At 39.0% G+C, this 25,920-nt stretch overlaps 1 protein-coding gene across 1 annotated transcript in view; it reads right to left on the reverse strand.

The window, feature by feature from the left end:
• Nucleotides 1-25,920, reverse strand: part of LOC108695542 (contactin-associated protein-like 4) — a 181,362-nt gene that overhangs the window by 140,248 nt on the left and 15,194 nt on the right. The gene's annotated exons all lie outside the window — the stretch shown is intronic.

Below are 25,920 nucleotides of genomic sequence, written 5' to 3' on the forward strand. Positions count from 1 at the left end.
TTCTTTAGTCTAATGTCACCCTAAGAGAAAAGTAGATGCTTCTCATACCTAGCTAAATAGTTTACACTGTGGGAAAATTAAAGATTCCCAATGGAAAACAATACAATCTAGTAGTAAAAGTTACTAGAACCCATAAGCATTTTGTATCAATGTGTTTACATAAATACATAGAAAAACACTCTTAAGGATACCAACATAGTATAAGATCTAATAGCGAATAGCTTTGTTGAGTCTTAGCTGCAGTGACAGTTCTTCCCTATAAAGGACAACATTTTAGATCTATTTTTAATGCTTCTTCCTGTCTTTCTTTTTATGTTTTTTTTACCATACCTGTTTTACTTTATTCTTTAGAGACTTCTTTGACAAACACACTACAGAGCAGCATGATTGCTATTTCTTATAGTTTATATGGTGACATCTGTCATTCTAGACACAATTCACTAGCACTGTGGGTGTATCAAGTAAATGTAACAGATGTAGATGTTGTACCAGTGTTGTCATTCTGACTGCATTTCTATATTGCTTTCAAGTTTAGAGGCCACTTCTGATTTTTTTTCCAATGACATTAAAATAAAGTAAGAAGCTATTTCTTGATGGGCGATTTTGACAACAGCTAGCATCGTTAATTTATTTCTTTTACTGTAAAGCCTTGCAAGTGTTGTTCTTTGGTGTTCAGAATAATTAGCATGATGACTGATAATTACTTTTCTTATCACAGATTGTGAAGTAAAAGCAGAGAATACTGATTGGTGTTTATGATATGAGATGTACAGCATGCCACATTAGACCTTAGCACATTATGTCCCAAGTGAAATCTTCTCAGTTACCACATTAATGTTTGAGAGTTCTTTTTCATTATATGAAAGTTTTAAAGGAGACATTTTGCATTACCTTCATATTCAGATATGTAATTAATCTTTCCTCAAACAATGTAATGACGCAGAAAAAAAAAAGTTTTGAATACATTTGACCTGCTAAAAGTTTTATTACACCAGAGCTCCAATGAGAACCTCTCAGGTCAGAAGCTAGGCTGAAATGAAGAGTGGGAGTGTCTGTTCATTCTCTCACAGGAAATGGTCACATCACTGACTGACAGGCTGAACTCTGCTGTAGCTGGGATAACCCGTCCCATCTCCCTTACTGCTGCAAGGACTGAAAGGCCCCAGCCACCCCTCATTTGAAACTTGAACAGAGCCCAGATCAGATCTATAGAAAGCTCTAAAAAAGGGGTTATCTTTAAAGATTTTTATCCCACAGTGAGACCAGCACCATAAATAATGAATTATTGCATACACGATTGGAGGGTGTTATGAAAAGTGCCATAACCACATATACAGTTAGCCCTGTGGTTATGGGAGCCCCCAGACCATAGGGTCTGCTGTATTGTAGTTCCCTCTCCCCACCCCTTGCTTACCTTGGCAGGGTTGGGGACAGAGGGATTGTTCATACCAGGTCTCATGGACACATTAACGAGACACGAGGCACAAGGGCTGCCCAGGATACAGTAACCATATTAACCAGTGGTTTCCATAGGGGATACATTGCCTTCAAGCAAATTCAGTGCAAATACAAATATTGTGTGTCTGTGTAAATAAATGCATGTTTCTCAGTTGAAATGAGCGCATTTAAATCACTGTGCCCTGGATGAAAGTCTGTCTTCTGTCAGTCACACACAGCTTGGGTCACAGACCCTGTGTAACGTTCACAACGAGGAACCGTTGTGACCGAGGATAGCCACTCCAAGGGGAGTGGATATGGTGGACGCCCAGGGGTGTAGCCATAGGTAATTGTAGGCAAAGACATGATGGTGATGAAATTATAGTAGGTTTATTGCAGTCGGAACACAGAAACACAAAAGGCAGGAACAAGCAAAATGGCTGATCGAGGAATCCACATGGTGAGGGAAAAATGGGGAACACAGGAACAAAGGTACTCACTCAGGAAACAAGGTAACAAGGTTTTCAGGAACAAGACAAACAAGGTTTTCAAGGTTCAGGTTCAGATTCAGGTTCAGGTTCAGATTCAGATTCAGATTCAGATTCAGATTCAGATTCAAAATAGCAGGTCAGGAACAAACAGGATACAATCAATGACTCAGCACTGAGCAAAGCTCAGGGCGGGGTTTATAAAGGGAAGGTGATTAGGAAATGGGAAACACATGAGGGTAAACGAGGTGGGTGGAAAACACTGTGAACAGGCATATAACAGAAAACAATACACTCAATAGTTCAGAATCAGCCCTGAGAGCCCCCAGTGGCTCATCAGGTAAGTGCTGCAAATAAGCAGAACAGCACTATCAGAGTTCAAGTCCCGGGCTGATCCTGACATTACCCCCCCCTTGAGGATCGACCTCCGGGCGATCCCAGGATCAAATGGTCCCCCATCCATTTTAGTCCAAACCCTGGGGAAATGGGCCGAAGCCTCGCCAGAAACGAGAACAGGAGCTTCTTGAGGATTGGAAAACAAAACAAAGAAATTGCTGGGGTCAGGAGCCAGAACAGGAACATTGGCAGAATTAGGAGCCAGGATATCACAGCCAGAGTCGGAAACCAGGACATGAAGACAGACAAGATCAATACAGACACCCATTACAGGTGGCGGCCCAGGAGCTTGGACACCCATCACGGGTGGCAGACCAGGAATACAGGCACCCATCACGGGTGGCGGATCAGGAGTTTGGACACCCATCACGGGTGGCAGACCAGGAATACAGGCACCCATCACAGGTGGCGGACCAGGAGCACAGGCACCCATCACAGGTGGCGGACCAGGAGCACAGGCACCCATCACAGGTGGCGGACCAGGAGCACAGGCACCCATCACAGGTGGCGGACCAGGAGCACAGGCACCCATCACAGGTGGCGGACCAGGAGCACAGGCACCCATCACAGGTGGCGGACCAGGAGCACAGGCACCCATCACAGGTGGCGGACCAGGAGCACAGGCACCCATCACAGGTGGCGGACCAGGAGCACAGGCACCCATCACAGGTGGCGGACCAGGAGCACAGGCACCCGTTAGAAATAGGAAGAGGCAAGCCAGGACAGCAATACCAACACCTACAGCAATAGACCTGATAGAGACAGGATTAACCGCCCTACCAGGTCCAGTAGCAGGGAAAGTGGCACTATCCAGGGCAGGCAGGTCCTCAGGCCCGGAGGCCAGGGCAAACAGGTCCTCAGGCCCGGAGGCCAGGGCAAACAGGTCCTCAGGCCCGGAGGCCAGGGCAAACAGGTCCTCAGGCCCGGAGGCCAGGGCAAACAGGTCCTCAGGCCCGGAGGCCAGGGCAAACAGGTCCTCAGGCCCGGAGGCCAGGGCAAACAGGTCCTCAGGCCCGGAGGCCAGGGCAAACAGGTCCTCAGGCCCGGAGGCCAGGGCAAACAGGTCCTCAGGCCCGGAGGCCAGGGCAAACAGGTCCTCAGGCCCGGAGGCCAGGGCAAACAGGTCCTCAGGCCCGGAGGCCAGGGCAAACCGTACAGAAACTGGCTCGGGAAGAAGCAGTCGTCTGTGAGCTGGCACGGGAACGGAGTCTGGCTGGGCTGCAGGCACGGAGACTGGAACCGGCTGGGCTGCAGGCACGGAGACTGGAACCGGCTGGGCTGCAGGCACGGAGACTGGAACCGGCTGGGCTGCAGGCACGGAGACTGGAACCGGCTGGACTGCAGGCACGGAGACTGGAACCGGCTGGGCTGCAGGCACGGAGACTGGAACCGGCTGGGCTGCAGGCACGGAGACTGGAACCGGCTGGGCTGCAGGCACGGAGACTGGAACCGGCTGGGCTGCAGGCACGGAGGCTGGAACCGTCTGGGCTGCAGGCACGGAGGCTGGAACCGTCTGGGCTGCAGGCACGGAGACTGGAACCGTCTGGGCTGCAGGCACGGAGACTGGAACCGTCTGGGCTGCAGGCACGGAGACTGGAACCGTCTGGGCTGCAGGCACGGAGACTGGAACCGTCTGGGCTGCAGGCAGCTTTCGGGGAGCCGGCACAGGCAGCTTTCGGGGAGCCGGCACAGGAGCAAGGACTGGCTGGGAAGCCGGCACAGGAGCAAGGACTGGCTGGGAAGCCGGCACAGGAGCAAGGACTGGCTGGGAAGCCGGCACAGGAGCAAGGACTGGCTGGGAAGCCGGCACAGGAGCAAGGACTGGCTGGGAAGCCGGCACAGGAGCAAGGACTGGCTGGGAAGCCGGCACAGGAGCAAGGACTGGCTGGGAAGCCGGCACAGGAGCAAGGACTGGCTGGGAAGCCGGCACAGGAGCAAGGACTGGCTGGGAAGCCGGCACAGGAGCAAGGACTGGCTGGGAAGCCGGCACAGGAGAGAGGACTGACTGGAGAGCCGGCACAGGAGAGAGGACTGACTGGAGAGCCGGCACCAAAGCTGGAGACTGGAGAGCCGGCACCAAAGCTGGAGACTGGAGAGCCGGCACCAAAGCTGGAGACTGGAGAGGGTGCTGGGAAACTGTAGAAAAACTAATAAACTGGGGTTCAGGTCTGAGAGAAAAAGAGGGTGACCTGGGTTTGGCAGCTGCCACAGGAGCAGAAGGTTGTGGAGGAGACAAGGGCCCAAAAACTGGAAGTGGCCGATCTGACACAGGCCAGATAGCGGTTTGTAGTTCATCTTCATCCGAGTCTAGATCCTCCCAGTCCTCATCGAAGGCTGAATCCTCCCACTCATCATCGGAGACAAAATCCTGCCAGACATCATCAGTGAAATGGATGGCGTCTTCTGCCTTACCCTCTCCATCCCAAGGGAGTTGCAGTTTAACAACAGAGTCAGAAGGCATGGAGGGCTTTCCCAAAGGCTTCCTGTAGTTGGGCTGAGTCATTCTGTAACGTTCACAACGAGGAACCGTTGTGACCGAGGATAGCCACTCCAAGGGGAGTGGATATGGTGGACGCCCAGGGGTGTAGCCATAGGTAATTGTAGGCAAAGACATGATGGTGATGAAATTATAGTAGGTTTATTGCAGTCGGAACACAGAAACACAAAAGGCAGGAACAAGCAAAATGGCTGATCGAGGAATCCACATGGTGAGGGAAAAATGGGGAACACAGGAACAAAGGTACTCACTCAGGAAACAAGGTAACAAGGTTTTCAGGAACAAGACAAACAAGGTTTTCAAGGTTCAGGTTCAGATTCAGGTTCAGGTTCAGATTCAGGTTCAGATTCAGATTCAGATTCAGATTCAGATTCAGATTCAGATTCAGATTCAGATTCAGATTCAGATTCAGATTCAAAATAGCAGGTCAGGAACAAACAGGATACAATCAATGACTCAGCACTGAGCAAAGCTCAGGGCGGGGTTTATAAAGGGAAGGTGATTAGGAAATGGGAAACACATGAGGGTAAACGAGGTGGGTGGAAAACACTGTGAACAGGCATATAACAGAAAACAATACACTCAATAGTTCAGAATCAGCCCTGAGAGCCCCCAGTGGCTCATCAGGTAAGTGCTGCAAATAAGCAGAACAGCACTATCAGAGTTCAAGTCCCGGGCTGATCCTGACACCCTGGAGCGCTGACACAAACCTCTTCCCTGCCCTTGTAACATCCCAGCACTCATCGGCGGCTCCTCAACAGACAAGGTGTTTGTGCATCAAAGTCGGACACAGAGAGATGCGTCCCAGTGCTCAGTGGATCCTCAGAAAACAAGGTGTTTGTGCCACGGAGTCGGACGCAGGAAGATGCTGAGCGGCACCTTAGCAAACAAGGGAGATTGAGGAGCAGTGCAGAGGCACCGCAGGGAATGTCCCCTGATTTTCCTGCCCCATCACTTGCCCCACTCTCCCTGAAACTACCAGCAACTACCACCAGCCCATCTACTCTTATTGCCCATTTATATTACATGGCAGATTCGACTGGATTCTTTCTAGCGCTCTTCTTTTCCTACAGGGGCCAGAGAATGCCTTACGTGCACAGTGTCTGCGACTCACTGTCTTTCTCAAGTATCCCAGCCTGGTCTGCAGGGATTTAGTCTGTGACAGGGGGTAATAGTCGCAGGGAATATGAGAGCTGTAGGTAAGGAACAGGGGGCACACTTTGGATACCTGACATGTGGGGGTAAAGGACACTTGGTGCTAATTGTATGGACCATGGAAGTCGAGCAACCCTCCCCTTACATCTGCGCAAATGGATATGAACGTGTTTGTAAAGCAATCGTTTCTCCTTCATTCACTGCTTGCTGAAGGAGGATGATGGAAACTGCTCGCTCCGTCTGCTCGTGCAGAGGAGAAGCTGGGCGGGGACGAGCTCAAACAGCCCTGAGAAGGACCCTGGCATGATTGACGTGACAGCAATAACCAGCGCCTCCCACCTATGCACGCCCAGTCCTTTTCAGTGGCTGCTGCTAGCAGAAGAAAAGACAGAGAAAAAAATAGAAGGCCGATGGCCACCCTGTCCTGCTGTACAGATACCAGCACAGGAAATCAAGAGAAAGGGAGGAGCAAGAGAAGAAATACAAAGATAACAGAAAAAGTGGACCCAAAAGGTATATGAAACAAAACGTTTTATTCAATTTTATTAAAAAAGGGATTGATTAAGTCTAAGTTCAAAAGTAGTGATATCTAGAAAGTCAATACTAGTGCTGCTAATGGTATGCGTAAGTTTGATGTTAAGATTATTCTTGTTGAGCTGTTCCAGAATCAATAAATCACGGTCTCCTTTCACAGTAACACAGGTCATCGATGTACCCAAACCAGTGTGTTACGTGTTGCGTGTAGCGGGACATAAGATCACCAAAACCCAATTTGCCTCCCACCAACCCATAAATATGTTGGCATACGTGGGAGCAAATGCAGCCCCCATTGCTACTCCTCGCACTTGTAGATAGAATATCTCATGAAATATGAAAAAATTATGATTAAGGCAAAAATCTGTTAGGTCAGCCATAAAGTCTTTATATTGACTGTCCCATTCGCTTTCACTTTCCATAAAGAAGTGAATGCCTTGTTTATGCGAGATAGAGGAGTAGAGGGATTCCACATCTCAACTTACTAGTAATGTGCCACTATCTATTGAGATGTTTGAGAGTTTAAGTAGGAGGTCGCCGGTGTCCCTAATATAGGAAGGCAATATGGTTACAAATCTGCGTAATTTATTGTCGATGTACCGGCTTGCTTGTTCGCATAAATTACCATTGCCAGATACAATTGGTCGGCCTGGGGGTTTAGACATATTTTTATGCAAATTGGGTAACATGTAAAATGTAGGGGTGACCGAGATATTATTCAATAGTGCCTTAGATTCATTCTTGGTGATTAGTCCTGTCTGTAAACCATCATAAATGAAGTTATTGTACTGTGTTCTAAAGTGAATAGTTGGATCACCTGATAGCTTCTGATAGCATGAGGTGTCATTTAACTGTTTAAGTGCTTCAGTAAGGTACATGACCCATGGCCAGAGTACTATGTTACCTCCTATCTCTTTGATGGCACGTTTCTCATCCGGACTCAGATTGTCTATGCCACTCATAAAGTCCTTCATAACTAAATCTTCAAAGATGATTAGTGCGGAGCTAGTGTTTTTTGGGGGCATAAAACGGCTCTTGGTTTTAAAAGATCCTATTGAGTCTGTTTGTTCTAACAGTAACTCATTGAGATCAGATAAGGCTTGTTCATATGATTGTTGTTCAGTATGGGGACTAACAGAAGTGTGGATAAGATCATGTGGATTTTGAGAATCTAGTATGGCCATAATGGGATTAATTGAGGATTGAACATCTCGATGAGAGCCTTTATAGAAATGTTTCTTCAATAACAATTTACGACAGAAAAGGAAAAGGTCTTTATACAAAGTGAAGATACTAATATCATGGCTGGGAGAAAAAGATAGACCCTTTGTTAAAGCAGAGTGTTGTGTTTCTGTAAGGTTATAATCACTCAGATTACCGTATATACTCGAATATAAACCATTCTGAGTATAAGCCGAGGTACCTAATTTTACCTCCAAAAACTGGGAAAGCTTATTGACTCGAGTATAAGCCGAGTATAAGCCTAGGGTGAGAAATGCAGCAGCTTCTGGTAAGTTTCAATCAAAAAATTGAGGGTTTAAGCTCCCATTGGAGGTGCCGGCATCTCGGTTTTGGACGCTGATGACCATTCTTGGATGCCGGCGACTATTCTTGGAGACTATTCTTGGATGCCAGCGACTATTCTTGGAGACTATTCTTGGACGCCGGAGACTATTCGTTTTTGCGCTTGACCGGAGTATAAGCCGAGGTAGAGTTTTTCAGCATATTTTGGGGGCTGAAAAACTCGGCTTATACTCAAGTATATACGGTAATGATATTTAATATCTCTGAGTTTGTCTCCCTCTGCCCCAATTCCGTTCCCAATGATTGTTTCGACGGTATGCCCATCTGTCTCGGTTTCCTAACTCTCTCCCCCCCCTCTAGGAATCCTTTTCTGTGATCTTCTTCTAAAAAAGAGACAGAGGATGATGTAGGATTCGTGGGCATGCCCGAGTTATCTGGGATGTATATCTTTTATTGCCTTTGTGTCCCCATTTAAACACCATTCCCAACGTATAATCTGTAGTATCCCTCACATATCTCTGTTTTTTCCTGTCTATAATTTCTTGTTCGATTGGTCAATTTCAACATTAATTCTGGACAAACGTGAAATATACACTGCATTCTGTGAAAAATTGGACAGTTGTTTTTCAATGTCATTGATCTTAGTAGTTAGATCTGACACAACCTGTCTCTCATGCTCACATGCTAAATTAATTAGTTGCATGGAACATTTGTGCAGTATATCTTCCCACCTACATTTGAACTGGTCATCCTGTACCTCAAATGTGGGAAGAATCTTAATGCGAATCCGCCTCGGAACTATGTTATTTTCTATATACTTGTCATATGTGGATACTATCCACCAGGCTTTAGTAAGTTTTATTTGTTTTTGTTGATATTCATTTAGTAACAGTCTTCAATCATCATTAGTCGATGATGGACCGCCACTCGTATCAACATTGAATACATCCGATAGTTGGGTCGACCATTTATCAAACCTAGATTTTAAATTAGGGATGGGAGTTGCCATAACTACACCTATGTAGGTCGCAATTGATGTGTGCTACACCCTGATTTTTCCAAGAGGTTGGGAAAAAAATTAACTCAATATGTAAGTGGTGTTGGGGAGCACCTTCCATCAAGTAGTAAACTTGGCTTAATAGTGGCATACTGGACCTCTACTCATTTTATTGGTATTTAATAAAAGTTATGTTTTAACATTCGCCGTGTATATACACATAACTGAGTCTCTGGACTAGGGTGGATGGGAAGGTGCAATGTATAAGGTCATTTCTTTTTTTCTGATACCCGACAAACAAACAAGGCTTTCCAGCAAAACCCAGCTTGGTTCATATAATTCACTCAGCAGAAAGTAGTATTTTGTAAACGGGTAACTTCAAATGATATAACCAGGCAGTATAAGTAATATATTAATCCTTATACTGAATATTTCAGTTGCACTCAATTGCATAACAGTGTAATCTTGCAATACATTAGCATAGTGAAATGATGTTAAATTAAGAAAGGGCTTAGAAAATTATGGAACTAGGCTATGATTTGTCTCAGGAGAAGGTATTAATAATCTTTATCTATTTCCTTCTCAAATTATAACACAAAAATATACAGTGACCTTTTTGGTCTTTCAGCCAGCTCCTGTCCAAAGTCAGCTACAGTATACACTCATTTGTTAGTTTGTTGGGGTATCCTTAATTAAGAAGGTCTGGATATTTTTGTGGATAACACATTGTATAACGCCAGGCAATGCCATTCACTGGCTGCTACAGCAAATGCTTTATTGCATAAAAATGACTTTTCCTGTATTTGATTCTTTTATGGGACCCTGGTAAGGCCTCATCTTGAGTATGCAGTGCAGTTTTGGACTGTATATATATATATATATATATATATATATATATATATATATATATATATATAAAAAACTCGCAGACATTCATTTTAATTAAAAACAAAGCCAGCTGACTTGCAAGATATCTGTATCCTAAGAGATAAGTTGAATGATGAGAAATAAATACAGCAGAAGAAAAAGTTGATAGAGCTAAAATGGTCGAACCCCAGGACTATCATTGGAAGATGATAAAATGTAACAATGCCTTTGGAAGATAGACATTATGTAGATATGTGTCATCAAAATGGGCATTTGACCAATTGAAACCTATTTAGAGGTCTTTCTGTTAAGTTTTAATGATTTTTTTATGTATTGGTTCCTGAACTATTTTACCTACCGCAGGGAGGAACACCACACGTATATACCTCTTGAGTATGGCCTTCTTGCTATTAGCCATTGGTTTCTCTCAGCTGTTAAATTAAATGTTTATTGCACTTCATAACCCCAAGCTTCACCTGCAGCCTCGTAGTAATGCACTTTTATATTTTCCATCACTATTTTTTTTTACAGTTTATATTTAAGATAATCTTAAAGCTTTTACTGTTATTTCTGTCACTGCAAATATTTTCAGTGTGAGCTAAGGCTGAAGAGCTATTAAAACCAAAAAGTCATAGCATACTAACTTCAACACAGAGTTCACAGCTAATTAATCCCTTCTCAGTCAAGCTTGAAAGTCTGTATAGGCTATGCTTTAAGGTAAAATATAGTATTGGCTTGTTATGATAGACTTTACACTTAATTTTTCTATTAATGCTTTTATTTTCTATTAATGCTTTGCAAAAGTGATTCTGCAAATGGAATTTCTGTATATGCATTTATTTATCTATATGGGACCATTTTTATTTCAATAACAAGGTAACCTTAACCAAGGACAACTTGGTATGCTTTGTGATGGAATAAGTCTTGACCAAAGCACCTTGTAGATGCTGGCATTCCTGTTTATGCTGTGCAAATATGCAGTGCTTTCTAATGCATAACTGCTTAGTATAGAGTTTCTCTAAATATTTCTCTGATGAAGGCTTTCAGATATTGTCTTCCTTTCCATATTTGTAAACCTCCCTATTGTATATTGGTATCTCCCTGATTGTTTACATTCTGGGCACGCCTGGCTCTCACTTCTGAATTAATGTTTTTAGGCTCTTAATTAACTTAATTAGAGGAGACCACCTGATCCTAGTTTTAATAATGAAAGTCTTTCATCTGCAATTTACTTATAAACCCTGATTTTACGTACCCCTGTTTTACATATATTTCAAGTTTTGTTTTATTGCAGTCCCTTCATGTTGTACTACATGTCCTGGATTTTAAGTATGTTTTTCTGAATCTTACATAATAATTTTGCCCCATATTCCTCAGAAACTCTGTTTTTCCACGGTAAATGTGAGTTTTCTCACAATTTAAGTTTCATTTGTAATTGTCAACACTTTTACAGAAAACCACTGATTTTATGTAGCCCCATTTTACTTTTTCCTGGATTTTATACTTTGTTACTTGTACCCTGTAAAACATAAAATTGGAGGGTTGACTTTAACTTTACAACCACTAAAATGTATAAAGAGATACTGTCATGGGGAAATATTTTCTTTGTTTTCAAAACACATACATTAAGGGGATTATTTACTGAAATCCAAATATATCAAATTTTTGTATTAAACAAACTGCCATCCACATTTTTACCTTATTTATCAATACAATAATTTGAAAAATTCAGGTCGGGAAAAAACTTGATAAAATCGAGCAAAAACTGGAATCATATAAATTTTTCAGACTTCACTCCTGGATCGCTTGATTTTTTCAGGTTATCACCAGAAAATCCCAAATTTTTTGAATTATTGGGCTAAACCCAACACAAACCAAATCTTCAAATTAGAATAGGGACATCAGTCATTGTCTTATACATGACCTTGACAGGTTTGAGATTCTGTTTTTTTGCAGCATCGGGGTATATTAAATCTTGAGGGGTTTGTTCCCTAAAAAACCCAACCAGAAAAAAATCGAGGTTTATATTATAACCTCTTGTCAAAATAAACCTTGCATTTTACAAGAGTTTTTTTCTATTGTGTAATGCACAACATGTTTTAGATCCAGTTATCCTTCATCAAGTACTTAATTGACTAAACACCTGATCTGAAATATGTTGTGCTCAGTTACACAATTAAAAAAATGACTGGATGATTTTCATGGTTCTCCAAAGTTTTTGCTGATTTGTAAAGTTTGCAAGGCCTGACTGAGCCTCTACACACTGTATGAAGAACCCATTAACAAAACTGACACCACCTATTCTCCATTTATACCTTAGAATACTTAGAATACCTTAGAAGAGAAATTGCCAGTATTGACCATGCTGCCTCCCGTTCACTTCAAGAATAAGCACACATTTGGCGTTTTGTTGCCTGAGGGAAATCATAATCTCTGCAGGCAAGAAAATGCCTGAAAATACTTGGCACCTTATCTAAATTGCCATGCACAGACAATTAAAACCATGTTTTTGTAAGAAAATTGCTTCTTCTTACGTGACTTAAATTGCACAGAAAAGGTGCCATGCAAAAGAATTGTCAAGTGTCGTTTGCAGGCTGTGCAATTTTCAAAGGCAAAAAAAAAGCTGGGTTCATATCACAAGGGCTAAAGTACAGGTAAGGTATTGACCCCACTGATCTGTCACAGTTTCTAAACTGTCAAAAATGCAATTGTTGATGCACAAAGAGAAAGGTGGAGGACTATGTGTGTAACTTAGGGTTATATAATATTATCAGTTGTGGTAACAGGGTATTTTAGCTGCTCATGACCACCAGTGGACCAGATGCGCTTTATATCATAGCCCTAATAGTAACTGCCTATAAGGCCGCTAGTACAGATGGGTATTAAAATGCTTTTATGTGATTTCCAGAGTGGGAAACATCTGTACCAGCTGTATCTGACAGTTTCAAATTCTGTTGGCATGGGTACTGTAGTTTCAGGCATTTCTCTGCCAGCTAACAAAATATAATTTTATAATCAGAAATTGTCTGCATTGCTGAAAATTATCCTATTGGCACCTAGTGGTAGGTATAAAAATAGCACCTAACGGAAGAAATATAAGATGTGTCATACTGATCTGGAGATAAGATCTTAATAGCTGAGGCAGTAGCTGCCTGAAATGACTTGCATGGTGCACTCACAGAAACATAATGAAATGAGATAGCTGTCTACACCGCATTATTAAGTAAATGTATTATTTTGAAAATACAATTTTAAATTGCAGAGTGAGTTTTGCAGGTTTTCAATGTATACAACTACACCAGAAAACAATATCCCTTTTATTAATATATATGTGGGAATTGAATAAATCAGTGATCATAAAAATCTGTATTTCACAATAGTCCAGAGAGGATAGGCAGGCAGAGAAAAATAATACCTTACACAATAAATGATTTCTTACTATTTTATATCATTCAAGCTACAACTCATCTCATCTACAACTTTTCACACTAAAAGTTTTCCCTGGTAAGGAAGACAAGATGCCACCAGCAATGAACTGCTGAGTAACTTCTTTCAAAATAATTCATACCCAAGATCTTGTTTAGGCTTTGAGAAGTAGCATTCTCTAAGCCACAATGGAACACGTAAGATGCATAAATACTTATTAAGCACACTACATCTGGGCTTATAAGTGAACAGAGTACTGCCACTGTTAAGTTATAAGGCCAAATTCAAGAATGTTAAAAATTGTATGGCAAATGCAAGAGTTTCATTGAAAATTTCTTCCTGATTAACTAATACCATGTGAAATCTCTGGGGTGTAAATATTGTTAACATGGATCCAACAGAATGAATCTTTATTTATTCATCTCCAGCTTCTACAGTATATTTATATTTCAGTAAATTATTTCATAGGGGAAATGAGTTTCTTCAAAATGCAGAGAATGTGAGAGTCACTTAGGAAGAAAGAATAGGAAAATGTGTGCTTACTTAGTGAAGATTAAAATGTGTTTACATGCATACTTTTTTAAATTAAAAGTTGATTTGTTATAAACATGAATATGAAACACTATTGTGTTGTTGACACTCAGTTTGAACCATCCAAATGAAAATATTGATTTAAAAGGTAATACTGTATTTTTAAATATGAATTGTTTATTCATTTTATATAGGTACTGAATATTTGATCCTGTTTGTGTGATTAATATTCTGTGTGTCAAGTCCTCCCACTCCTGTCTTTTCCAGGGTGCTATACACCAGCACCTGTCTTACCTGTTAAATCATTTTCAAAACCTGTAGGATATATGACAGGCTGTTTTTAAAATAGAAATAGTACTTTTAATTATAGCAGGGATGTCTTCTTGATAAAACAAACACCTTGCATTGCTTTTAGTAAAAAAATACAAACTAAAAAGTTGCAAAATAGTTCTGATACTTAGGGGCAGATTTACTAAGGGTCGAATATCGAGGGTTAATTAACCCTCGATATTCGACTAGGAACTAAAATCGTTCGACTTCGAATATCGAAGTCGAACGATTTAGCGCTAATCGTACGATCGAAGGATTATTCGTTCGATCGAACGATTAAATCCTTCGAATCGAACGATTCGAAGGATTTTAATCCAACGATCGAAGGAATATCCTTCGATCAAAAAAACACAGGCAAGCCTATGGGGACCTTCCCCATAGGCTAACATTGAGTTCGGTAGCTTTTAGCTGCCGAACTAGGGGGTCGAAGTTTTTCTTAAAGAGACAGTACTTCGATTATCGAATGGTCGAATAGTCGAACGATTTTTGGTTCGATTCGTAGTCGAAGTCGTAGTCGAAGGTCGAAGTAGCCCATTCGATGGTCGAAGTAGCCAAAAAAACACTTCGAAATTCGAAGTTTTTTTAATTCGAATCCTTCACTCGAGCTTTGTAAATGTGCCCCTAATTGTTGAGTAGCTATAATATATTAAAGTATTTTATGTAATATGCTTCGAAACATGTATCAGGTATTGCTATATTAAAATGCATGCAAAAAAACTCAAATCTATGTTTATTTTGTGTAGGTTTTTTAATTTACTAAAGCATAATATATTTGGAGCAAAGTTTAGCCTCCTCCCATTAACCCAATTTTTTATGACATAATTTTGGCTAGATCAACTTTTAACTACCACAGAATGATTCACCCAGCCCCCCAAAAAAAATGCTAAAACACATATGGGATCTATTATCCAGCATGTTTGGGACCTTGGGTTTTCCAGAAATTGGATCTTTCCCTAATTTGGATCTTTATACCACACTAAAAAGAACATTTTGGGGCAGATTTATCAAGGATGGAAATGAATTCAAGGGAATTTTCAAAGTAAAAAAATTTGAAATTCAAAGTAATTTTTTGGATACTTCGACCATCAAATAGCATACTATGACTTCGAATTCGATCCAAAGTAAAATAGTTTGAATATTCGACCATTCGATAATCGAAGTACTGACTCTTTAAAAAAACTTTGACTTCAATACTTTGCCAAATTAAACCTGTTGAAGTGCTATGTTAGCCTATGGGGACCTTGTAGAGCAGTTTTCTACGTTTTTTGAAGTTGAAGAAAAAACTTTGATCGATCGATGAAATCCTTCGAATGATTTTACTTAGACTGCAAATGGGCAAATTAGATGAAAAAAAACTTTGACTTCGATATTCGAAGTAATTCAATTTGATGGTCGAATTTCGAAGTATTTTCAACTTCGAAATTCGACCCTTGATAAATCTGCCCCTTAAACCTTAAAGGGGTTGTTCACCTTTGAGTTAACTTTCAGTATGATGCAGAGAGTGATATTCTGATATTTGAAATTGGTTGTCGTTTTTTGTGGTTTTTGAGTAATTTAGATTTTATTCGGCAGCTCTCCAGTTTGCAGTTCCACCAATCTGGTTTGCTAAGGTCCAAATTACCCTAGCAACCATGCATTGACTAGAATATGAATAGGAAAGGGCCTGAATGGAAAGATGAGTACCAAAAAGTACAATAACAATAAGGCACACATTTACTTAGCACGAGTAGGATTAGGATTAGAGGATTAGAATACAAAATACTTCGAATTTCTAAGTTTTTTTTTGGCTACTTCGACCATTGAATTGGCTACTTCGACCTTCAACTACGACTTCGACTTCGAATTGAACGATTTGAACTAAAAATCGTTCCACTATTCGACCATTCGATAGTCAAAGTACTGTCTCTTATAAAAAAACTTCGACCACCTACTTCTCCACCTAAAACCTACCGAGCACCAATCAATCGATGTATTAAAATCCTTCGATCCGATTCAAAGTATTTAATCGTTCCTTGTTTTTCCTTCGATAGTTGGGTCGAACAAATTGCGGTAAATCCTTCGACTTCGATATTCGAAGTCAAAGTATTTAACTTCGATGGTCTAATATCGAGGGTTAATTAACCCTCGATATTCGACCCTTAGTAAATGTGCCCCTAAATTTGCAGCTTTACAGAACATTTATTTTTTAGACTGGGTCAGTGGGCCCTGTTTGAAAGCTGGAAAGAATCAGAAGAAGACGAAGGCAAATAATAAAAAAAACTATAAAAAATAAATAATGAAGACAAATTGACAAGTTGCTTAGAATTGGCCATTCTGTAACATACTAAGTTAACTTAAAGGTGAACCACCCCTTGAAATAAACCCAATTGGATTGGCTTGCCATCAGTATGGATTCATGCAGTTTAGTGACCATGAAGTACAAGGTACAGTTTTATTATTACAAAGGAAATTATTATTGGTTTAAAATGGTCTTCTGGGAGATGGTCTTCTCATAATTCTGAGCTTTCCAGATTAGGGATTCCAAAAGCATATTTTTTATTTCCAATACAATATGACAGTTGAAGCAGTCATTCCAGTATTTTAACAAAATTTTAACATTTTGGACTATATTCAACTTTGGCTTTGTTTCCCTCATGAAAAAGTCACTGAACTGTAAGGTAATAAGAAAATGAAACAAGACACAAAACATTCATTCATAATATCACATAATATTATTGCACATGTTTAAATAAATTACAGGTAAGGGATCCATGTTTATTTAGGGGTCTTTCCTAACCTGTAAAACCATGTCTAAAATTCATTGGGGAACATTAGTTATGGATAATCCGTCAAAAATGAAGAATTTTGAATTGGCAGATTTTGGAGATTCCTTTAGAATGTGTTTTATTTTAAAATAACAGTCCATCCTGGCATTCTACAGGTATAGTTAAAGGTGATGATCTATTGGTGACCACGTAGACATAGAGCAAAGAATGTTCAATGCAAGGTGTGCTGGGAGATGTGCAATAGCCTGTGTATTGAGTCTGCTGCTAGAAAGCTATAACCAGCCCATTTTTACCACGTGTGTTTCCTGTTTTGGCCCACAGCTACATATGAATACATTCCTTTTAAAATTGTATGGAGTTTTAATTTACTGCATAATAAAAAAAAACATTCTTAAATACTTTTGCCAACCTAATTAGCAGAGTTGATGTTATGGACTATTTAAAAAGGCAAACTTGGTTTTATAATGTTTTACAGTATCCATTACACGAATTGCAATGACTTGTACTTAATGTGCACAAGCTGCAGTGGGTTATTACACTAAATTAAGGAGGAAAATAATTGGAACAAGAATGCCAAGCCCCTAATACTACTATTTTCACAAGTGTAAGACTACCATATATATGTCTAATGTACACTGAGCATTTAAAAACTAGTGACTTTAATAGTAATTATATTTTAGGTCAATTTATTTTTACTTTTGTTAAAAATGATTGAAACTGAAATCTGAATAATTTTTACATTCCTCAACACATGTTGTTTTATGCAATATAAGGTAATGCTTCAAAAACACAATATATTTATATTATTATTAATATTTAAGAGGGGTTTACTATCGAAAATGAATCGTCCTGTATTATGGATCTATGATGATCAGGTTCTTACTGGCTTTCTTAGACTTTATTAATAAAAAAAAACATATTATATGTAAAATGATACTGCTACGTTGATTTAACTGCAAGTATGGGAAGTTAGAGGGAAGCTCATATGCTGATCTGGAATAAAATCAACTGAATCTACAGTAAATCGCTCTAGTATGGATCAGAGTGTGCAAGAAACCATTTATTAAATATAAAGTAATCAGGCCAAGGCATAGATCCACCTAGAAAGTTAATTGCTGCAGAGAAACACAGCTAACCAGCAAAGGGATTGTGGTCATCTACCAACATGTGTTTCCCCAAGTGCAGCAACTGGACTAAGATGAGATTATTCCTGTTTTTTCATGGTTAAAGATAGAATCCAAGTATACAGATAAGACCCAAGACTTCTTTAAACCCTTTACTTTACTACAACTCTCATAACTGCCATGATCTGCAGATGACCCTACCTGCTGAGAAATTAAGTATTGTAACATTTGTAAGGTTTAAGTTCACCCATCCCTAAGCTTATACCATTTATCTTACTTAAGAATTAAAATTTATGTTGTATACAGACAGATGCTTTGAAAGAGTCTTCTCCATCTGTATATGTCAGACAAACCTCTCAGCTTACAGCCAGTTGGGATCTCTGATACTGTAATTCCTTGACCAAAAACGTTTCTGCTGTATCTGCAATTACACCACTCCCTCCAGTGACATAATGAGGAGTTTAGTGGTCGATAAATATAACATTAGCATTTTGCTTATTGCAACGGCTATGTGATGCCCCAATTCACATATGGCACTTTATAAGGGCTGTGTTTTATGAATATTATATGCTGTTCCCACTGAGCTGTTTCATATAAATAATTACATTTCACTGTACTCTAGATATAGTTCAGGGAAGGTATATGAGGCATAATTTATTTAAATAATTGCTAGGAACGCCATTCTGCATAGTAAGACTCGTGGGACTTAATATAAATCTTAAGCAATCACAGTATTATTGTAACCTTAGTGTCTGGATAATATGTATATGTAATTAACCTTATTTTTAGTTAGCATTTTCTTTTTTTATTCTATTGGAGGTTGCTTCACAGAGGAGCATTTGTTATTTTATGTAGCGGTAGGCATGTCTTTATTAATTATGCTAGTATGTTGTTGTGATTAGCTTGGAAATAACCCGCATCTTAAATTACATCTTGTTTAATGAATAGACTAAGGGTCTTTTTTCTTACAAAGTACTTACAAAATATGTATGGCCCAAATGACACTGTCTGAAGAAAACAATATATATAGTAAACCTATATTATCTTGTTGATTCAGGTAGCCAATAGCTATTCAATATAGTTTTTATTATTGGAATGCATTTTATAGTATGAGATACAAGGAAACCTAAATAAATGGCACTGTTATTAAGAAATCCATCATGATCCATTTTGCTAGCCATACCCAAAATTGTCAGATCATACCCCCTTGATTACTTAGAAACACATTTGGCTTCTTGCTTCACATCTGGTAGCCAGGTTCACTGCCAAGTATACCCAGTGTAAAAACTCATTAGACAGAGACCTTGAAGATAGCTGGAACTAACAACTCTTTTGTAGACAGGGAAGACCCTGCAGGTACCGGTCTTTAGCAACACCATTTTGGGTCACCAGAACTTTCTGCTGCGGAAATCTAAAGGCAATCTGAAAACTCCAGAGGGATTGTAGGGATTCAGAGATCAGGCAAAACCATAGTCTAGGAATAGGCAAAATAGTCAAGTTGGGTAGCAAGAATCATAATGAAGAGACAAAGGTTACAGGCAATAGAAAGACTTGAGCAGGATCTAAGAACAGAAGGCAGCTTGACAAGTAGGGAAAATTGCCTTTTAAAACAGTAATTGGCACCAAAGATTTGAATTTTGGCATGAAAATGAAAATGACGCCATTGCGCTTGGCGGTATGGCACAAATTTCTACAAAGTTATACCGCATGTTACTGTAATGGGACAGAGCATGCGTGCTGTTCGCACATCTGCAAAGCCGTCTGGGGACTGGCACGATGGCAGGTAAGGGAGCATACCGTCTCCTGGTGTATCTTAAACTCAGTAGTACTTGTAACCCCTCCCCCCATGGGGATGAACATGCGCTAGTGCGCATAGCCCAGTGACATCATTTGTATGCACACACCGCATGTGTCAAGAGCAATGACGTCATTAAAGTGCGTGCTTTGTTTGTAAACAAAGAATTCTTGTGTTCTGGTTGGTCCACTGCCTGTCTATAACTAATTACTCTTTCCTGAAGCTGGAGTTGCAGGGGAGTCCTGTAGTCACCTAGAGGAGGATTCTTGACCAACTGTCTCCCAAAGGGGTTCTTGTCAACAAACCAATATAGTACTATAGGACTGTGTGCATTGAGAACTTGTTTGTCCAGACTTCCAGTGTCCTTGATCCTGATAGGTGATCAGTGCCAGACAACCTGGACACCAAATGTGATGAAGTCAAACATGGTGGCAGCCAGCCTTGCTGAAAGAGTATGGGGTAAGGGGGCAGATTCTGGCAGACTCATTGTTTACCTGTCACTGCCTGTGAGTGCCCTAGGCAGTGATTTGCCCTGAGAACCTTTTTTACAGCCATGTTTCTCTGCAAGATCAATGAAGTGTTAAAAATAATCGCTGGAAAATAATCTTGCAATGCAAATGGCACTTGCTGGTCTTAAGAAGTCTTGGCAAATACCATTTGTGAGGTTCTTTATGCAAAGGTCTTTCAGCTACTGAACTCAAAGTATATTATAGCAATTAAACTAAGCTGGTAAGTACTAAATATTAAGACAGCAGTAAATATGAACTGACATGATGTACACAAGTTTAACTGAATGACTGCAGCCAGAGGTAGAATCAATAACAAAACATCAGTTAGCGCTCAAGACCAACTTCCCTTAACCAAGTACCATAGGAAATAAAACTACTATTATCCAGGTTTAATAAGCAGCAGAAGTCCATAACAGGCAGAAAACAAATGCATTTTTTTCCAGATCAATATTTGCAGAATTAATCAATACATATCACCTAGATTTTTAACTTACATTTTTACAGTCATTCTTTGCTTCAGTTATAGAAGCCAAAAAAAGGTAAAAAAAAGTTACACTATATCTTCAGGAATTTTATATTTAGCACAACATGTTCCATAATGTTTTATGGTGTCTATAAAATTTTATGGTTTCTAAGCAATTGTAGAAATGAAAAGATCTATAATCATGACCTAGTGAAATGAACAAGAGAAAAATCCCACAAGCAGGGAAAAATGTACCTACAACATGTGTTTTTGGATATAGTTTTACGGAATCCTTTTAAAAGAATACAATTTTTCCATGGAGAATTTAATTATGCTATAAAGATATGTATGAAATAACACTCATTCCAGCTGATTAGAACAAACCTAATAAGGCAAATGCAGAAAAAGCACAGAATGTATATATCTGTACATTAACCCAATTATATAAAGAGTACATACCGTTATTGGAAATTTTAAGAATTTCTGTGATCATAAGATGCAAAGCCACATACCATAAATGCTTATATAAAGGCCCAGGAAATTTATGGTGGCCTGTAAAATATGAATACAGTTATGGGACCTGTTATTCAGGATGCTAGGGACCTGAGGTTTTCTGGATAACAGATCTTACTGTAATATGGATCTTGGTATCTTACATCTACTAGAGAATCATGCAAACATTATATTAACCCAATAGGTTGTTTTGCTTCCAATAAGGATAAATTATATGTTAGTTTGCTTCAAGTACAAGGTTTTTTTATTACAGAGAAAATGGAAATCATTTTAAAAAATTTTGGATTATTTATACACATGTTTAACAAGCTCCAAAACTGTGAATGACTAGTGATGGTCGAATTTGCGCCGCTTCGCCGAAAAATTTGCGGAAAAATTTGCGAAACGGCGCCGGCGTCTCGTTTTTGACGCCGGCGCCTGTTTTTTTTATGCCGGCGGATGTTTTTGACGCCGGCATCCGTTTTTTATCCACGCCGGCGAAATTTTTTTTTGACGCCAGCGAACTTTTTCAGGCGAATTTTCTAGTGCTTTTGATCCTGGTGATAATTACCTTTAGTGCGCCCTATTAGTGAATACTAAGCCCCTAATGTTTCATCTCTCATACAACATTCTAATACTGTCCAATGACCATTTCCAGAATTTGTTGCCAATTGACTTCAATGTGTTTTGAACATTTTTCGCCTTTTTGTTAATTTTTCAACAATTTCACACATTTTTGGGCAAAGCAAAAAGGGACAGATTCGCTTATCACTACAATGGGTCATGCAGCAAGGTAACAATCCTAAACACACAAGTCAGTCTACCAAAGAATGGTTAAAGTGAATGTTCTGTGAATGAAGTGAAATAAAGTGAAATAAAGTGAATGTTCTGGAATGACCAAGTCAAAGTCCTGACCTTAATCCAATTGAAATGTTGTGGAAAGACCTAAAGCGAGCAGTTCATGTGAGTTACTGTACATTATTCATACTAAGATATAATTAATCCTTATTGGAGTCAAAACAATCCTACTGGGTTAAATTAATGTTTAATTTTTTTCTAGACAAAGTATGGAGATCCAAATTACGGAAATATCCCTTCTCCAAAAACAATCCAGGTCCAGAGTATTCTGGATAACAGGACCAATACATCTACATATTATGAATATAGGTGCAACCTAACATAAATGCAGTTTTCAGTGTCAACCGAGCAGGTCTTTGTTTTCAATTTCCAAATTGTAATTGACTGTTTAAAACTTAATACTAATTTGTCACTACTGCCAACTGCAGTATAGCAAACATGTTCATAATTATCCCCAAGCCTACTACCAAACCACAAATCTTTTTAAAAAATTTAACCAAATCCCCCACAAAAATATCAGAGGAGCTTCTGGAGGCAGATAGGAGGGCACCTATATTCAAAGGAGAGACGTCATATGGGCAGGGTCGGACTGGGCCTGCGAGACACCAGTAAAACCTGGTGGGCCCCTGGATCTAATGAGGTAAACACATTCAGATGGATTCTGCAATCAGTTCAATATCTTATACTATAACTAGACAGATCTAGCCATTTAATCTTCAAATCTAATAAAAAGGAGGAATCTATTTTGAAGTCTGTGGCTCTAATTAACATTTCTGAGTTGTAATTTATGAGGCTATTGAAAAGGTTCCCAAATTTTAAAAAAAAAAAAGCAGCTATGTTTATAAAACATTACAGAATGTACCTGTTTCTTATATTTATAATGATTCACCACCACAGTATTTCTCTCCAACATCACTAATAGAAGAGGTAACAATCATCAATAGATATAATTTAATGAACCAAAACAGAGACTGTGATTAACTGTGGAGTGCTAGAATCATTGGCAAGTTATGCTAATATGAATATTCATCATCAGACATTCCTCATAATTGTAAAAATTAGTAAACTACATTTGAGGAAAAAATAATTCATTCATATGTTGTGGTGGCTTGGCAAATATGGTAGTGTCAGACCAGTCCTGAACACAGAACAAAACATATGACAAATATACTAATATAATACTGGCAATAAACTGCATATCTTTACATAGAACAGGCCAAAAGTAACTGGCATTCAAGGTAAGCTCGAATTTCTTTACAATTAGGCCAAGTAATATACAGATAGTTTGTACAATTGTGTGCCAATGTTACTGAGACATTAGTACTGGTTTGGGGGTCTTTTATCTGGAATATAACATAAATCTACTAAAAAAATTAAACAACCCATTTTGCCACCAATATGGATTTATACATCTTAGTAAGGATCAAGTACAAAATACTGTTTTATTTTTACAGAGAAAAAAATATTAAATAATTTAGATTTTTTTTTGTGCTTTAAATAGACTCTATAAGTGATGGCCTTACATTAATTCAGAGCTTTCTAGATATTGGTTTTCTGGATAAGAAACCATATACCTGTATTACTCTTTGTGTATAAGTATAATCTCTAACTACCACTTGATAAATGTAAAATATACTGTGATAATAATAAAGATGTTTTTCAGTTGACAAATTCAGGTGTATTCAGCAGTACCTGGATCATGCATGTGAAGTATTAGAGAGAGTGTGGTCATATAAACTTTGTAAGGGAAGCTGTATTTTCAGTACATTATTGTACATATACAGTGTGGAATTGGCTAAATATGTATGATCATTGTTTTGTCATTCCTACAACCATTATCTTCTTTAAACTTTTGTGCATTATGGACAGGTCATTTTCTAAAACCACGGGCCTAATTTATGAAGTCAATTGACAAAAAGCAGGGAAAATCATTCTGATGGACTGACACAAGTATTGAATTTGTGTCAGCTCATTAAAACTTTCTTGACAGTCAGAAAAATATTTGTGACAGAAATCTTTTGTTTGGCGGAAAATATTGTATTGCTTGGAATCCTTATTTCAAAAATTAGCCCATGTATCATTTTGATCAAATGTCCACAAGCATTTAAAGTACATGTGTTCCTAATTATCTATAATAAGACACTGAGATTATTTGTATAGTCCCAGTTTTGAAGCCACTAACCCCCATATACAATAAAAAACACTAAGGGGCCCATGTACTAACAATCAATTTGCATTTTTTCCATGAATCTCAAAAAATATGCAGTTTTCCTATTTTTAAAAAAAAACTCTAAAAAGTTGAGATTTATTAAGTGTAAAAACCACAAAAACCACTATTACAAAACTTCTCCATGTAAAAGTTGCCATGGTCCTATAGAAATCAATGGGAGCTGTGCTGAGCCTATTGAACAGTTTTAGAAGATTTCAGATTTTTTTTCACTAGGGATTGTACGAAAAGCTCAAATTTTTAGAGGTATTAGAGGTATTCATTTTTAGCGCATTATTTTCTGTTCAAACTTTTTTTATACAGAACTTTTAATACATTTCGCGACATTCACAGTTTTACAGTTTGTGAGTTTAGTTGTAGTTTCGAAAACCACTAAAATTCAACCATTGATAAATAGGCCAATTTATAAGGTTTTGTTTCTTTCACAATTCGCAAAAAAATGCAAATATACTTGAGAATATTCTTTGAAGCCTTGAATAGTTAGAGTTTATTAAAGAGTAAAACCATGGGAAGTCACCAGAAAAAAACTCAACAAGTAAAAGCTGGCAAGGTTCAATAGGAGTCAATGGGAATATTTATATATTTATTTTCCCAGTTCATTAAAACATTCAAGTTTTTAAGGGGACAATTCACCAAGCTCAAGTGAAGGATTCAAAGCAAAAAACTTCGAATTTCGACGTGTTTTTTGGGCTACTTCGACCATCGATTGGGCTACTTCGACCTTCGACTACGACTTCGACTTTGAATTGAAGGATTCGAACTAAAAATCATTCGACTATTCGACCATTCGATAGTCGAAGTACTGTCTCTTTAAGAAAAAACTTCGACCCCCTAGTTCGCCACCTTAAAGCTACCGAACCCAATGTTAGCCTATGGGGAAGGTCCCCATAGGCTTGGCTAAATTTTTTTGGTCGAAGGATAATCCTTCGATCGTTGGATTAAAATCCTTTGAATCGTTCGATTCGAAGGATTTAATCGTTCGTTCGATTATTCCTTTGATCGTTCGATCGAACTTTTTGCGCAAAATCCTTCGACTTCGAATATCGAAATCGAAGGATTTTCATTAATTAACCCTCGATATTTGACCCTTGATGCTTCGGCCCCTAAGTCTCATTGAAAATACTGAACTTATTTTTTTATTAAATAAGCTAGTGTTCAAGATAAAAAAACGGACAAGTTTTGGTGCTTACATATTTTTCCCACAACATTCAAAATTAGAAAATAGGCATTAGTTTGCCTAGGTGCAGTAATCTATAGCAACATAGCAATATATTTTTTGCTTTAAAACAAGTGAACAATTGTGATGAGCAAAACTGCCCTAAATCACTTCTTGAAAATTGTCAAAATGGAGAAATTTCACAAAATGCATGGAAATCAATGAACTTTTTTGACTGTTTTTTCTTGTGCCAAAGGGTCAAAGGGTGTTTTTTCTTGCATTTTTCTTGTTTTTTTTCCCAAGCATGCTTTCATGCAAACATGAAATTCTAGTGCAGAGTCACAAAAAT

Source organism: Xenopus laevis, chromosome 1L, assembly GCF_017654675.1.
Source record: "Xenopus laevis strain J_2021 chromosome 1L, Xenopus_laevis_v10.1, whole genome shotgun sequence".
In the NCBI taxonomy this organism is placed as follows: domain Eukaryota; kingdom Metazoa; phylum Chordata; class Amphibia; order Anura; family Pipidae; genus Xenopus; species Xenopus laevis.